The sequence below is a fragment of the Bison bison genome, unplaced genomic scaffold (assembly GCF_000754665.1).
Source record: "Bison bison bison isolate TAMUID 2011002044 unplaced genomic scaffold, Bison_UMD1.0 scf7180017864376, whole genome shotgun sequence".
Classification (NCBI taxonomy): Eukaryota; Metazoa; Chordata; class Mammalia; order Artiodactyla; family Bovidae; genus Bison; species Bison bison.
The window spans coordinates 6,959,463-6,974,036 of record NW_011494948.1 but is presented as its reverse complement, the minus strand read 5'-3'; positions in this window follow the sequence as shown (position 1 = coordinate 6,974,036).

Genomic DNA, 14,574 nt, shown 5'->3' with positions numbered 1-14,574 from the left:
GTTCTTGCCTGGAGAATCCCAGGGATGGAGGAGCCTGGAAGACTGCAGTCCATGGGGTCGCTGAGGGTCGGACATGACTGAGCGACTTCACTTTCACTTTCCACTTCATGCATTGGAGAAGGAAATGGCAACCCACTCCAGTGTTCTTGCCTGGAGAATCCCAGGGACAGGGGAGCCTGGTGGGCTGCCATCTATGGGGTTGCACAGAGTTGGACACGACTGAAGTGACTTAGCAGTAGCAGTATCTATTTATTACGTATAAGTTGTGTCTCAAGTAAAATTGATTTTTAAAGTTTAGTTATAGAAATTAACAAAATGACTAGACAGTGACGTTTTCTTTGACCTCAGGAGTGGTCCTCTTATCTCTTTGCTTCAGCAGAGCTCAGCTTCTCCACTAGCTTTGTCTTTGGAGTGTCTGGGTAAGAACAAAGCTTCAATTTTACTTCATTTGACGAACACCAGCTGTTCAGCCTAGGGTCCCATCTATCTCCAACCTCACTATTGATGATTCAGAGGCAGTGCAGAGGGAAATTACAGAAAGGCCAGGTGCTATTGTACTCACATTCACCAAGGACTTCAAGTATAGGTTTTTTTAATATCATCTCCACATGAGATTATACATTCAGACTCAGATAAACACTGACAGGTTTGCAAGAATACAGTATCAAATGATTTTAAATTCATGTTCCAATATTAGCTATATTTCTTGTAATGTAGCCTGAATTTTTATAAGACCTGTAATTGTCTCATGAATCACAGTTTCACATGAATTTTTAAAAAAATATTTATTTGATTCCGCTGGGTCTTAGTTGTGGCTCGTGGGATCTTTGATCTTCACTGTGGCATGTGGGATTTTTAGTTGGCTTCCTGTGGGATCCATTTCCCTGAACAGGGATTGATCCTCCCCACCGCCCCACCCCCCGCCCACCATATTGGGAGCACAGAGTCTTAGCCACTACATCACCAGGGAAATTCTCTTTTGAGAACACTATTCAAATTAAGTGTTTAATATATACTCTACGTTTTATAACTGATTTGGCTTTTTTCCCCTTGTTAATGTACTGAAAATGTCACAAAGTGAAAATATCTAAGACTTTTCTTACATAGTCAGCGTTAAAAGGATCAGAGAAAGAGAGGAGAATTAGAGGATGAATGAGCAGAAATGGTGTGGTGTTGGGGGCCGGCGTGAGGCACTGCGCCGGTGGCAAAGGTCATGAGGAAGGAGGCTCGACATACGCAAAGGCGGGATCGAGCCTCAGGAGTCCCCCTGGAAATCCTCGAGCATCTACCCCCATAACCAGAGCCTGCCTACTTTACTACTTTGTGCTCTCACCTACACCTCTGACTTTACGGGGGGCTGTCCCCCACGACCTCTTTCGGAGAAGGAGTTAACTTAGAGCTCCAGTTAATAATAATTTCTGGGCGTGACAGGAGTGTTCCAAACTTACAAACTCCTCTGAAGGTTCTCTAGCCTGCCTGACAGGCTTGTCTGGCCACATGTGATTGCTCACAGCCTCCCAACCGTGAGAGGCACGAGATGCTTTAAACCTTCTAAAAACAGGTTCTTTAGAGAAGTTACAAAACTATTAGTATAAGTATAGTGGGCTGATTAGAAATTGTATTGGTGAAGGGTTTTTCATTTGTTGAGCCAATGTTTGTTGCTAAGTCTCCACATCCCCTGCCCTTACACACATTAATGAATATATATGAGAAATAAGTATTAATCTTTGATATTAATCACATTAGACCTTAGGCTAAGTAAATTCTTTCCTTAACTAAAATCCACTACACCCTCAACCTATAGGAATGTAACTTTATTTGGGTGACATCTGTTTTAAGAATAATCACCCCTGGAGAAATAAGTGTCCTGGTTGACTGATCGCTGTCACAAGGAGAGGGTCATAAATTGTCAGCAGGCCCCTTGGCCAGAAGATGATGTAACACACCTAAGACCTCTGTATACATTTGTGTGAAGCACCTGACTTTGATAAAAGTCAGGACTGCTGACCCCACGTGACTTTTGCATAACGTCTCAGTGTATAAAAGTAAACCATGGAAAATAAAGAACTGGGATCAGTTCCTCGAAATACTGGTCTCCCCATGTCGCTCTCTCTCTCAAACTCTGGCTGAGTCTCCATCTAGAGCGCGGAACCCGCCATGCTTACTAATTTTGCCTGGGCTTCTAAGATCCGACCGGGGAGGCCTCAGTGTCTCCTCTCCTTCGGGAGAACGGAAGGACGCCTGCGGCCTATGTAAATGGTGCAAACTTCTTGTCTTGAAGTTTTATTGGTCTCCCGTGTAAACCAAGCTACTCAGCCTCTTTTCTCCACTGAATTTTCCTACTGAGCTATCCTCATTCTATTACTCTTTATATCTCTAATTAATATCTAATTGAAGCTATTGTATCCTGATCCTCGCCGACGCCCTCCCCGCTTCGAACTCCCTGGATCAGCCGGGGCTGGACCCTGGCAGTGTGGATGAATTACAAAGATGGGGTAGCTGACTGGAGGATGAAAGAGAAAGGAAGAACCCCAAAATGACTCCCAGATTTCTTCCTAAACTTCTCATAGATGGTGGCAATTTTAATTGAGTCACAGGGTAAAGGAAGATGAGGCATTTTAATGTAGAGAAAAGAAATAGTTCCATTTTAGATATATAGAGTTTGAAGTTCTTGAGAGTCAGTCAGATGGATTTGTTTAACCTGCAGCTCATTATATGGAACTGAAGCTCACAGCAGTGGCTAGGGTGAACTATATACAGTTTGGGAATTAGTAGCATAAAGAATGGTTGAGATGACCTAAGGAGAGTTTGCACTTTGCAAAAATCATTGGACTGTGGGTGCCCCCCGGGACCCTCCTTAATTCTGAAAGGTATTTTAATAAGGGCAAGTGGGTTACTTTTCTTGTGAAAGCTGTGACAAATAAACCCATCTTGATTCCATAAAAGTTTATTTTTAAAAAATATTATCTATTTGGTCATGCTGGGTCTTAGCTGTGGCATGTGGGATATAGTTCCCTGACCAGGGATCAAACCTGGGCCCCCTGCATTGGGAGCTTGGAGTTTTAGCCACTGGAGCATGAGGGACATCCCTATGGAAGATTTATGAGGACAGAGCAGAATCCTTCTGTATTTTTTACCATCTTGATTCAGCATCTTCTCTCATTGCCAGAAAAGAGACTAAGTATAATATTTTCATAGCAGTTTAATGAAGAAAAATGAAAAATTTGGAGCTGGGTTCATTTTTCTCTGTTGGTAATAACTGAGCCAATTTCCCAAAATGGGTGTACAAACAAAGTATTTGTGGTAGGATGAAAATGAGCCTCCCATGGTAGCTAGATCCTAATAGCTGGAACCTATGAATGTTACCTTTTATGACAAATGGATTTTCCACTTGTGATTAAGTTAGGGATCCTGACATGGGGAGAGGTTATCCTGGATTATCTGAGAGGACACTGATGTATAGATCAGTCTTATGGACTCTGTGGGAGAGGGAGAGGATGGGGAGATTTGGGAGAATGGCATTGAAACATGTATAATATCATGTATGAAACGAGTTGCCAGTCCAGGTTCGATGCACGATACTGGATGCTTGGGGCTGGTGCACTGGGACGACCCAGAGGGAGGGTATGGGGAGGGAGGAGGGAGGAGGGTTCAGGATGGGGAGCACGGGTATACCTGTGGTGGATTCATTTTGATGTTTGGCAAAACTAATACAATATTGTAAAGTTTAAAAATAAAATAAAATTAAAAAAAATAAATAAATAAAATAAAATACACACACACAAAAAAGAAATATCCTAAGAGAAAGGCAGAGGGAGATTGACAGGGGAGAAGAAGGCCAGGTGCAGAGCAAAATCAGAGCAAGAACGTGTATGCTTTTGGCTACAGAGATGGAGGAAGGGACCATGAGCCAAGGGAAGCAGGGAGGAAAACTCTCGAAACTGGAGAAGACAAGAAAAGCGATCTTCTTGTAAAACTTCCTAAGGGAGCAAGCATGGTCCTGCCTACACCTCAGTTTCTGTCCAGTGCAACTGCTTTTGGATATCTGTCTTCCCAAAAGTGCGAGAGTAAATTTGTGTTGTTTAAAACCCATCAGTTTTATAGTAGTGATTTGTTAAGAGGCAAGTAGGAAACTAAAACAATTTTAAACTCATAAAATAATTAATATAGAGATCTCCTGAGTTATTAAAAAGAAACAAAAACCAAAAAGCTTTTGTTTAGACAGAGAGAGACATTTTTCTTTATATGTTTTGACAAAGTGCAAAATGAAGCCTCCCAAAAAAGTGAGCATAGTTTCTAATCTTACTCTCTGGGGAACTTTGATACATGAACTTTCACCTTAACTGTGAAAGAGACATGGTCAATAGAGTTGGCCACAGAGCTATGGAAGCAAATTGAGTAGGACTGAGATTTAGGGCCCAGCACAGGCTAATCATCTGTCAGCCATTCAGACTGTTAATGAAAAAATATACAGTGCATTCATTTATTTAATAGACAGCTTTAATTCTATCATAGAGTTTAGTTTCATTAAAAAAAAAATTCTCATGGCATTTGATCAGAGAGAGACCCCTCTACATTTTGCCAGGATTTGTCTGTAAAGTCATTAGAACCATTTTTTTCTGAATTTTCCAGTGATGTCTTCCAGACCCATGTAGATTGGTAACCCAGGACATCTAGCCCTCTCTGTAATTTCTCCCTCCTCAGTTTACAGAGTGATGTTAATGGTGTAAATCGTGAGGTGATCTGAATGTTCAGAGGAGACAGAGGTGGTGCTTGCTCTGTAGTGTGAGCTCTGGAAGGCACTGAAAAGATCCTCTTAGTGTTTTGTGATTGCACCGTATGTTTATCTGTCTGATTCAGGTTTCCAGTCCTTTCTGGGGACTACAAATCATCCTAGTAGGCAACTAGACACACTCATATATTCAGGAACCCTTTATGTGTCATATAGTATAATAATTAGACTGAAGACATCATGAATAACTGTCAGACTTATTTACATTCACCGAAGTTTTTGATTAACAAGAATTTTTTATTCCTCAGAAATATGTTCTACTTAAAATTAAATGCCAAAGTGCTTGTTTAGACAGCTAAAACATGTCATAAAATGTTAGTAACTAGTGAAATTAATGAAGTGTTTCATTGTTTTGCTTTTTCAGTTTTTTGAGGATTTGATGTTTTTAAAATAAAGTTTGGAGAAAAATTAAATGGTAAGGTGGAGTGAATTTCTGGAAGGCTCTAAATCTGTGGGTGAATATGTGTCACTGTTATTCTGAGTCTGATCACTGGGAGGCATCAGGATGATATATAGGTAACTGGGGAAGCTTAATTTGCAGAGAAGAAAGAAGAATTTTTTTTATGGCTGAGGAATTGGGGATTCTAGTGTTTCAATACAGTACATTTTGGGATACACATCAACTACATACTCAGTAGAATCTTTGTATGTTGTTGTGTTGCTTTTAAAATTCTGTTTGTCTAACTAAACAAATCTACACAGTTGGTGATAAGATATAATTCAAGACTCTGTGCCAGTGAGCATTACTGAATTGAGTCCAATTATTGTAAAGGATATCAGTAATTATCTAAGATAAAGTTTATTGAGTTTTTATAACTGTGTTAATGTCTATATAAAGAAGAAAATAAATTATAGTATCCAAAAATGAATGTTAAGATCTTACAGTGCCAACAAAGATATGGAAAACAATGTATGTGTGCTGAAATATAACCACATTTTATTCTTTCTAGTACAAAATCTACTATGTCATCTGCAGATGAACATTCACAGTTGTAAATTTAGCTTAGTTTTCAAAAGAAAAAAAATCTTTCAAATGTATAAATAGCATGGACTGGTAATAAGCAATTATTTTTTGGAGCTCTTAGTTTTTCATTACAGTTAAGGTTTAAGTTCTGGGACTATACTGCCACCTAGAGGAAATCAGTTTTAAGTATCATATTTGCAGAGCTTTTCCCAGTTCCTTGTATTATGGATCAAGCTCCTCTAGAGTGGTGGCTTATTTCTAAATCTTTAGTTTTTCTTTCTTTTTTAAGCAAATTTTGAATTTAGTTTCTATAGGAGTATCTCCTAAATTATAAAATTTTTAAAAATTATAACACAACATGGAGAAAAGAAGAAAAGTTGAGAAACTTCACTAATGGAATAAGAATTTGTATCAAGATTAAATTGTATCTTTGTCATTTATTAATGTGCTGTTGCTGATTCCACAGTCGTACTATGAAGTTGGTTGAAAATAATTTTAAAAATTTGAATCAAATTTGTTTTTTTTTTAAGTATGTATGATGTAATGTATTTTGAAGAATACAGTATTGGTACGAAATTAAGATATTACATGTGCATGCCTAACAGTTTCGGACTCATTGCTGTATGTCTATACACATATTAACATTTTATTTATGTACTTTAAATTGGAAAATACACTCTCCTTAATTTGGAAAATTAGTTATATGTAATCTGATTGTATCTTAAAAATATGTTCTTTTAGGGTTTAAACAGACACATCAACAGTCATTAAACAGGGTGGATTAAATATATTGACATAAATACAACATGAATATGGGAGAGATGTATTTTGAGGTCTCCTCACAAAAATGTGGAAGCACAAAAGAGGCAGACGGTGCAGGCGCAAATGAGGCTTCGGAAAGGAAATGTTGCCAAACCCAGGAACTCCCATAGCTATTTGCATAAGTGCTAGCAAAGGTCCTCAGCCGATCTGGTCCTGCACCCCAGACGCAGAAAAGCAGATGAGGCAGCAGATGACCGTTTGCATTGCCAGGGCGTGTGAACCAGCGAACATCCCCCACATTACTCACTAAGTAATGAGGAGGGGCTTTAGATATGTTCCACAATTCAGATGGGCCTGCTAGTTGGCCCCTGGGCTTCATTCTGTGTGATCCGTACAGAGCAGAGACACTCAGGAGGCGATGCAAATGAATCAACAGACAGCACCGAGGTCCCAGCAGCAGCAGGCAGGGTACTGCCTATGCAACAGGGCGTGATGACAGATAATTAGCTGTGACATGCCCCTTGATGGCCGTGGGATGAGAGCGTTCAGTTGGAAACCAGTGTGCAACATGGCATCGTGAACCATGAAGTTTAACTTCGGAGCAGAAATTCTTTTTTGCTGAACTAGTTTTAGGGAGGTTGTTGAGAAGAGTTAAGTTTTCAAGATGCTAGGAATAAAAGATAAAATTTATTAAGCACCTACTGCATTCCAGCCATGGGGAAATGTACTTACCATATAAAGTCGGTTTTAATGTTTAAAAAATTTTTATTTTGAAAAAAAAAAATAAAACTGCCCTTCTATTACAGATAACAAAACTGTAGCATAGAAAAGTAACGCAACTTGCTCAATGACATATTGCTAATAAATAGAAGAGGCACGAGGCCTTCCTAGGGCTGTCTGGGTTCAGAGTTGGTCATATAATTTACCTATTTCAATCAGATGTTGAGTACTTTTCTAAAAAGGAATTTAGTAGCAGTTCCCCACTTTTCTTCTACTATTTGGGTTTACTTAGTTTTATTCAACTTGATTTAAATAAGTTTTCCTCATGTATTTAACATTCTTATATCATACTAAAATATATGATATAAGAATGTTAAATACATGAGGAAAACTTATTTAAATATAGTATTTATATTAAATATAGTATTTATATTAAATATAGTATTTCTTGTTTTAAGTATTAAATTGGTTATTTAAAAAAATTACTCTTTTGGAACAATTTCCTACGGACTATATATTGGAATATAGTGTTGAATCCATGTTAAATTTCCTGAAATTGACAATTGGATTGTGGTTATGTAAGAGGATGCCATTCTTCTTAGGGGACACACAGAAATAGGGACAAATGTTGGTCATGGTATATGCTACTTAACTTTCAACTTTGTCCAAGAAAATATTAATCATAACATGTAAATGGGTAATATGAAAATAGAGTGACAAAAATGCACAAAGTATTGACAGTTGTTAAATGTAGGAGACTATGCAGGAGTTCGTTGTATTTTTGCATCTATTGTCTAGCTTGGGTTCTTTTCAAAGTAAGGTAAAATGAATTGATACTCTTTTTAGCTTTCTAGTAGGCTCATTTTTCTTTGACAGCTTTAAGGTGCACATTTGCAAAGTTAGCCATGACTTTCATTATGTGTAGTCTCAGTGGCTGAGTGGAGCTGATTCCCATAGCAGACTAGCCCTTTAACCCTTGTCACAAATTATCAGTGTCTTTGGTGCTGGCATAATTATCTATTGTATATGAAACCATTTGGGTGATCTGCCACTCACTCTTCATTTTGTGGCCCAGAAGGGCCTCATGATAAGTGTTCATGATGAAGGAGGATAATGTATACAAGAGTTCTAGTCAATAAGAAGACACATTTTTTGTCATTATAATTCAGTTGGGAATTTCAGCCATGTGGAGATTATTAATCTCACAGGCCATTTTTCCACCAAAATGAAAAATTGCATTTCTTCTGCCTTTCAAGGATCACGTGAACATTTATTTTTTAAACCCGAAGAGAAAGAGCAGATGTCTTCACTGTTCATTTCGGTTGGAAACATTTGATGTCCATAATCAACATTTTGAAATGTGTTCAAAGCTGCCACCTTGTGGTAAGGGTCTGTTCAGTTTTTAGCAGATGCAATGAGCTTCTTTGATAGCTCAGTTGGAAAAGAACCTGCCTGCAGTGTGGGAGACCCAGGTTTGATTCCTGGGTTGGGAAGATCCCTTGGAGAAGGGATAGGCTACCCACTCCAGTATTCTGGCCTGGAGAATTCCATGGACAGTCCATGGAATTGCAAAGAGTCAGACACGACTGAGGACTGAGTGACTTTCACTTTCACCTTAATGAAAGTCTGACCAAATCTGAAGACTAGCAGAAAAGAACACTGCAGAAATACATTTTAGCACGTGTTGGAAGATCTGTTTTGAAGTCTACATAAAAAATACAAGAGTATATTTCCATGTGTAATTTACTTAATCTAATTGATTGATAACCTGTCTTGCTCATTTTGCTAACAGTTTCCATTTGAAAGCCATGACAGATTTTACTCATTGTTTGTTCTTAAACTCTTTCCGAAATTAAAAGTCTAAAGTTTCCTATTTCATAGGGGAAAATAAGAATAAATTTCTGCTTAGTGGCAGTCATTCTTTACCAAGATTTCAAAATAGAAATCCCTCTTTTCTTTTAAATATCCTTTCAAAAAGTCAAGTTTCATGAAGGACTATAAAAGTCCCTTTGCTCCAGTCTTTCCCACATACAACTCATACTTGCTGGATACAGTAATTTTCAGCTCTTCAAGTTGATTCTTCTGATTTTGCCTCCTTATTTCTAAAGAGCATAGTTAAACTTCTTACCTTAAAAAAAATTTAGAGGTAGCATGTTTTAACATGCTACTGTGGCTAATGAGGATTCAGCTTTTATCATAGCCTGTTCAATTAACTTTTCCAGCAATTTTCTCATCCTCCAGGTTTCAGCTTAATTCTTTAGTTCATCTTTAATCACCCATCTAAATTAGATGCAACCCCCCCCACCAGATTTTTTAAAATGAAAGCACACTGTATGTTTCTTTCCTTCTTCTACAATTGTTAGGTATCTTGAGTGCTTGTTTGTCTGTTGTTGTGGCAATACTCCCAGCTGCCACAATTCCAGTTTCTCTCTCTCTATCCCTTACAATTAGGTTTCTGATATTATTCAGGATAGTAAGCAACCAAAGCATAAACCACAACCAACAACAACAAAAACTCCCTTAATTTTCTATATTTTCCTTCCATGTGATAAACTTCTAATGTCATATAGGCAGAATTTGGGACGCTATTCATTTCCAAATAAAAAATATTTCTATGTGGGATAAAGTACAAAGATGTAGTAGCCATTTTACAGTACTGATAGTAAAAGTAAAAAGGTAAAACCTACACGTTAAAGTTGATGGAGAAAAATTATAAAGAACCTGTCCTCCTGAAGGCATCATTGTGCTATCTTACTTACCTTGGGCTGTCTTTCAAACTTCCTAGTTGTGAGAAAATAATGCATTCCTAAAACCATGCATAGGTTTTGTCGTTCTCTTTCACTAGATCCCGAGCTCTGCGAAGCTATGAGCATTATGAAATTTGTTTATACTTGTAGCCTTAGATCAAGTCTTCTTTACTTCAGTACTATTGACATTTTGGGCTGGATATATATATTATTTTGGCTGGATAATTTGATTTGTTTTGTGCATTGTTGGATATTTAGTAGCACCCCTGGCCTATACCCACTAGATGTCTGTGGTTCCCCAGCCCTCAACTGTCTCCTGGGGGTAAACTGCTCACCAAATGAGCGCCTTTGTCTTAGATGATGGGTTCAGTGCCCAGGATATAATGCTCGATAGATACTGGCTGTATTAACAACATTATGAATTCAATGGATGTGAGGATCAGTAGAATTCAGTTCAGTTCAGTCGCTCAGTTGTGTCCAACTCTTTGTGACCCCATGAATCATAGCACGCCAGGCCTCCCTGTCCATCACCATCTCCTGGAGTTCACCCTAACTCATGTGCATTGAGTTGGTGATGCCATCCAGCCATTGATGAGGATGCTGTGTTGTCCCCTTCTCCTCCTGCCCCCAATCCCTCCCAGCATCAGGGTCTTTTCCAATACGTCAACTCTTCACATGAGGTGGCCAAAGTATTGGAGTTTCAGTCTCAGCATCAGTCCTTCCAATGAACACCCAGGACTGATCTCCTTTAGAATGTACTGGTTGGATCTCCTTGCAGTCCAAGGGACTCACAAGAGTCTTCTCCAGCACCACAGTTCAAAAGCATCAATTCTTCAGCACTCAGCTTTCTTCACAGTCCAACTCTCACATGCATACATGACCACTGGAAAAACCATAGCCTTGCCTAGATGGACCTTTGTTGGCAAAGTAATATCTCTGCTTTTCAATATGCTATCTAGGTTGGTCATAACTTTCCTTCCAAGGAGTGAAAGTGAAAGTGAAGTCGCTCAGTTGTGTCTGACTCTTTGGGACCCCATGGACTGTAGCCTATCAGGCTCCTCAGGCAAGAGTACTGGAGTGGGTTCCCATTTCCTTCTCCACAGGATCTTCCCCACCCAGGGATCCAACCCTGGTCTCCTGCATTGCGGGCAGACACTTTACAGTCTGAGCCACCAGGGGTAGAATTCAAAGGTGAGTTCCAAGTGTCCGTCTTGGGCTAGTGATTGTATCATTGTATCACTTAAATGGACATGTTCCAGTTAGTCAATGTTCCTCTTAAACCATGGACTCTAAGTCAAATGAATATTCCAGATGTGACTCAGACACCATAGATTTCTTTTCTGTACTAATGAAACATAATACCATAGTACTTCCATAGAATCTCTTTCTTCTTTGTCAATCACATAGCACCTTTATTGGCTACATTGCACTATTGCCTTATATTGACCTTGAAATTCACTAAAATCTCCTGCTAGTTTCAGTCTTATAATCCCATTTAATTTTTCGATTATGCTTTCAAAGTGCAAGACTTTGCATTATTCCTTTTAAATGTCATCTCTTTCATTTCAAGCTCTGTTCTTGGTTTGTTAATATATTTAAATATTTTTTTTTCTTTTTTAAAGTTCATATTATCTCTCTCCACCCAATTTGATCTTCCATTGGTTGGTTGCTTGTGTAACAATTTTAACTAGGAAATGGCAAAGAACAAAATACATTGTGTTATTGGGTCTTCATGGACTGAGCTCAGAACAGCTATCTTATGACCAGTCCTTGGAACAGTTATTTTACTAGACAGATCTTTTCCTCTGCCTCCAGTTTTAAAGATTATATGGAGATGTAAGTGAGCACCATCTCTGAGATCTGCTTATAAGAAAGAAGACAGAACATAACTTCAGAGGAATACAAAAGTAATAGCTTTTCATTCTTGATTTTATAGGAGGGTTCAATCAGACATTTTTACACACTCTGTTTAGACTGTAAAGCTCAGCTCAGTTTGTGGCATTGGCATGCAGTGGCTGCTTATGCAATAGGAAACTGTGGATTTAAGTGGTGTGCAATGTGCTTTCCAATGAGTGCATAATAATGTCATTTACTATGTTCTATAAGCAGCCTGGAGGACTGAGAACAATGGAAAATCTCCAAGATTGCAAAAAAGGTAATATTTGCAATAAATAATACAGCATATTATAGGAGGAGTAATGGTCAATTGATCGAGATAAGTCCTAGGATCTTACAGAGCTGTAAATAAATAGAAATAAGTCCTTGAGTAAAAGAAAAATAAAGCAGCACTTTTAGGGTAAAATTATCAAAATAATAGGATTCTAGGATTTCTTAGATTTAATGCTTATGTTTTGGGACAGATAGAATGAATTCCAAATTTCTTACTATTGCACATATGACTGATTTTATTCCCAATTTATCTCTCTACTCCCCTCCATGAAAACTATGCTCCAACCACACTGACCTGTTTTATATTTATGAATTTTCCATGTTCTTTCAAATTCCTGTGACTTTGCTCATGCTGTGACTTCCACATGAAATGCCTTTCTCTACTTTAATATCTGGCTTCTCTGGTGGCTCAGACAGTAAAGAATCTGCCTGCAATACAGGAGATCTGGGTTCAATCTCTGGGTTGGGAAGATCCCCTGGAGAAGGGAATGACTACCCACTCCAGTATTTTTGCCTGGAGAATTCCATGGACAGAGGAGCCTAGTGGGGCTGCAGTCCATGGGGTTGCAAAGAGTCGGACACGAATGAGCACCTAACACACACCCTAATGTTTGGCAAACTCATCGGTATTCTTAAGACCCAAGTCAAATATCGTCTCAATGCATGTTCTTGACTTTCCCCTCCTCAAATCCATAGTGTGTGCTTAATACACACTATGAAATGAGTACTCAATAAATCTCCAAAAATATGAAGTGAAGAATTCAGTTTCATTGATGTTTTTATAAAATATTAATATATCTTATATTATAAAATAATTTATCTGAAAAGCTTTGAATATATAATGTTTTAATAAGTCAAAATGTATTTGTGAGAACCGAGTGATGCTCTTTGAAAGTTAGAACAATGCTATTATTATACACATTCTCTTTTGCTAACACATTTTGAATATCTTGTATACATAGCCTGAAGATTGTTTAATATAGGGAAACCCAATAACTAATCAGGTGTATATAACTTTAGTCTTGTTTCTGTTTATTGAGATGGGAATGTCAAACTGCCCATTTTCTATAGTGCATGATTATTACTGATATTATTTATTTTTAAAATTTCATTTTAATTAAAATGTTTGCCCTCTATAACTAGCCTATAAGAGTTCTTCATTGGGAATATAATTTTAGTAATACAAGATCAAAAAGAGAAAAAATATTTTGTTAAAAGATAGGAAGAAATTAATGAATGACATTCTTGCAGAATTGTACAATGAGGGACTTGTGAAGTAATATTTTTTTTGAAAACATATAGCAGGCTGCTAAATGAGAGACAGTGATATTTGAATTAAACACAATGAACTGATGTTATTTGTAGAGCACAATGATGCATTTTCTCTACCTTATGCCTCCTTGTGGGCCTCTAAGAGGAAGTGGGAGGTGAACCATGGATGGGTAGTTCTTTTGTCAATCAATTGACAGATAGGAGAACACAGTTCAAGTACAGACACTATTAACTTTCTTTTTTACAAAGTAAAGCTTTTACCTCTCCAAAGTGTGACAAAGATTGTGATTTTTCTGTGGCCTTGAACCTTAAGGGGAAGATCAGTTTTAAAAAGTTAATTAGGATCCCATTTATAATATCACATGATTAACTTAAACTACAAATGTAGTTTCCTTTATATGTGTTGGTCACTGCCAAGGAATGGAAATGTATTTACATCTTAACATTGTAGAAATGCCTAGTCATTAAGAAAAAAAAAAAAACTTATTGAAGTATAGCTTACTTATAGTGTTAGCTTCTGGTATACAGCAAAGTGAGTCAATTATATATATATATATATTCATTTTCATTATAGTTTATTGTAGGATATTGCATACAGTTCCCCATGCTATACAGTATGACCTTGTTGTTTATCTGTTTTTTATATGCTAGTTCGTGTCTGCTAATCGCAGCTCCTAATTTATCCCTCGCCTATCTGCTTTCTGCTTTGGTGACCATAAGTTTGTTTTCTGTGTCTGTGAGTCTGTTTCTGCTTCATAAATAAGTCCATTTGTGTCCTACTCATGTATTTTAATCAGTTTACTATTAATCATGGTTTTTCTTTCCAATATAAACAAAGTACAGCAACTTATTTATATTGTCATTTTGTTGACCTTTAAAATTTTAAAACATGCCCCAAATCTTCACATTTAAATACCATGGAATTGGTACAACCTACCATTTTAAAGTGAAAATTGCTCACTTGTGTCCAATTCTTTGAGACCCCATGGACCGTAGTCCATGGAAGTTTCCAGGCCAGAATACTGGAGTAGATAGTCTTTCCCTTCTCCAGGGGATCTTCCCAACCCCTGTCTTTAACCCATGTTTCCTGCATTGCAGGCAGATTCTTTACTAGTTGAGCCACCAGGGAAGCCCCCACCACCACCGCC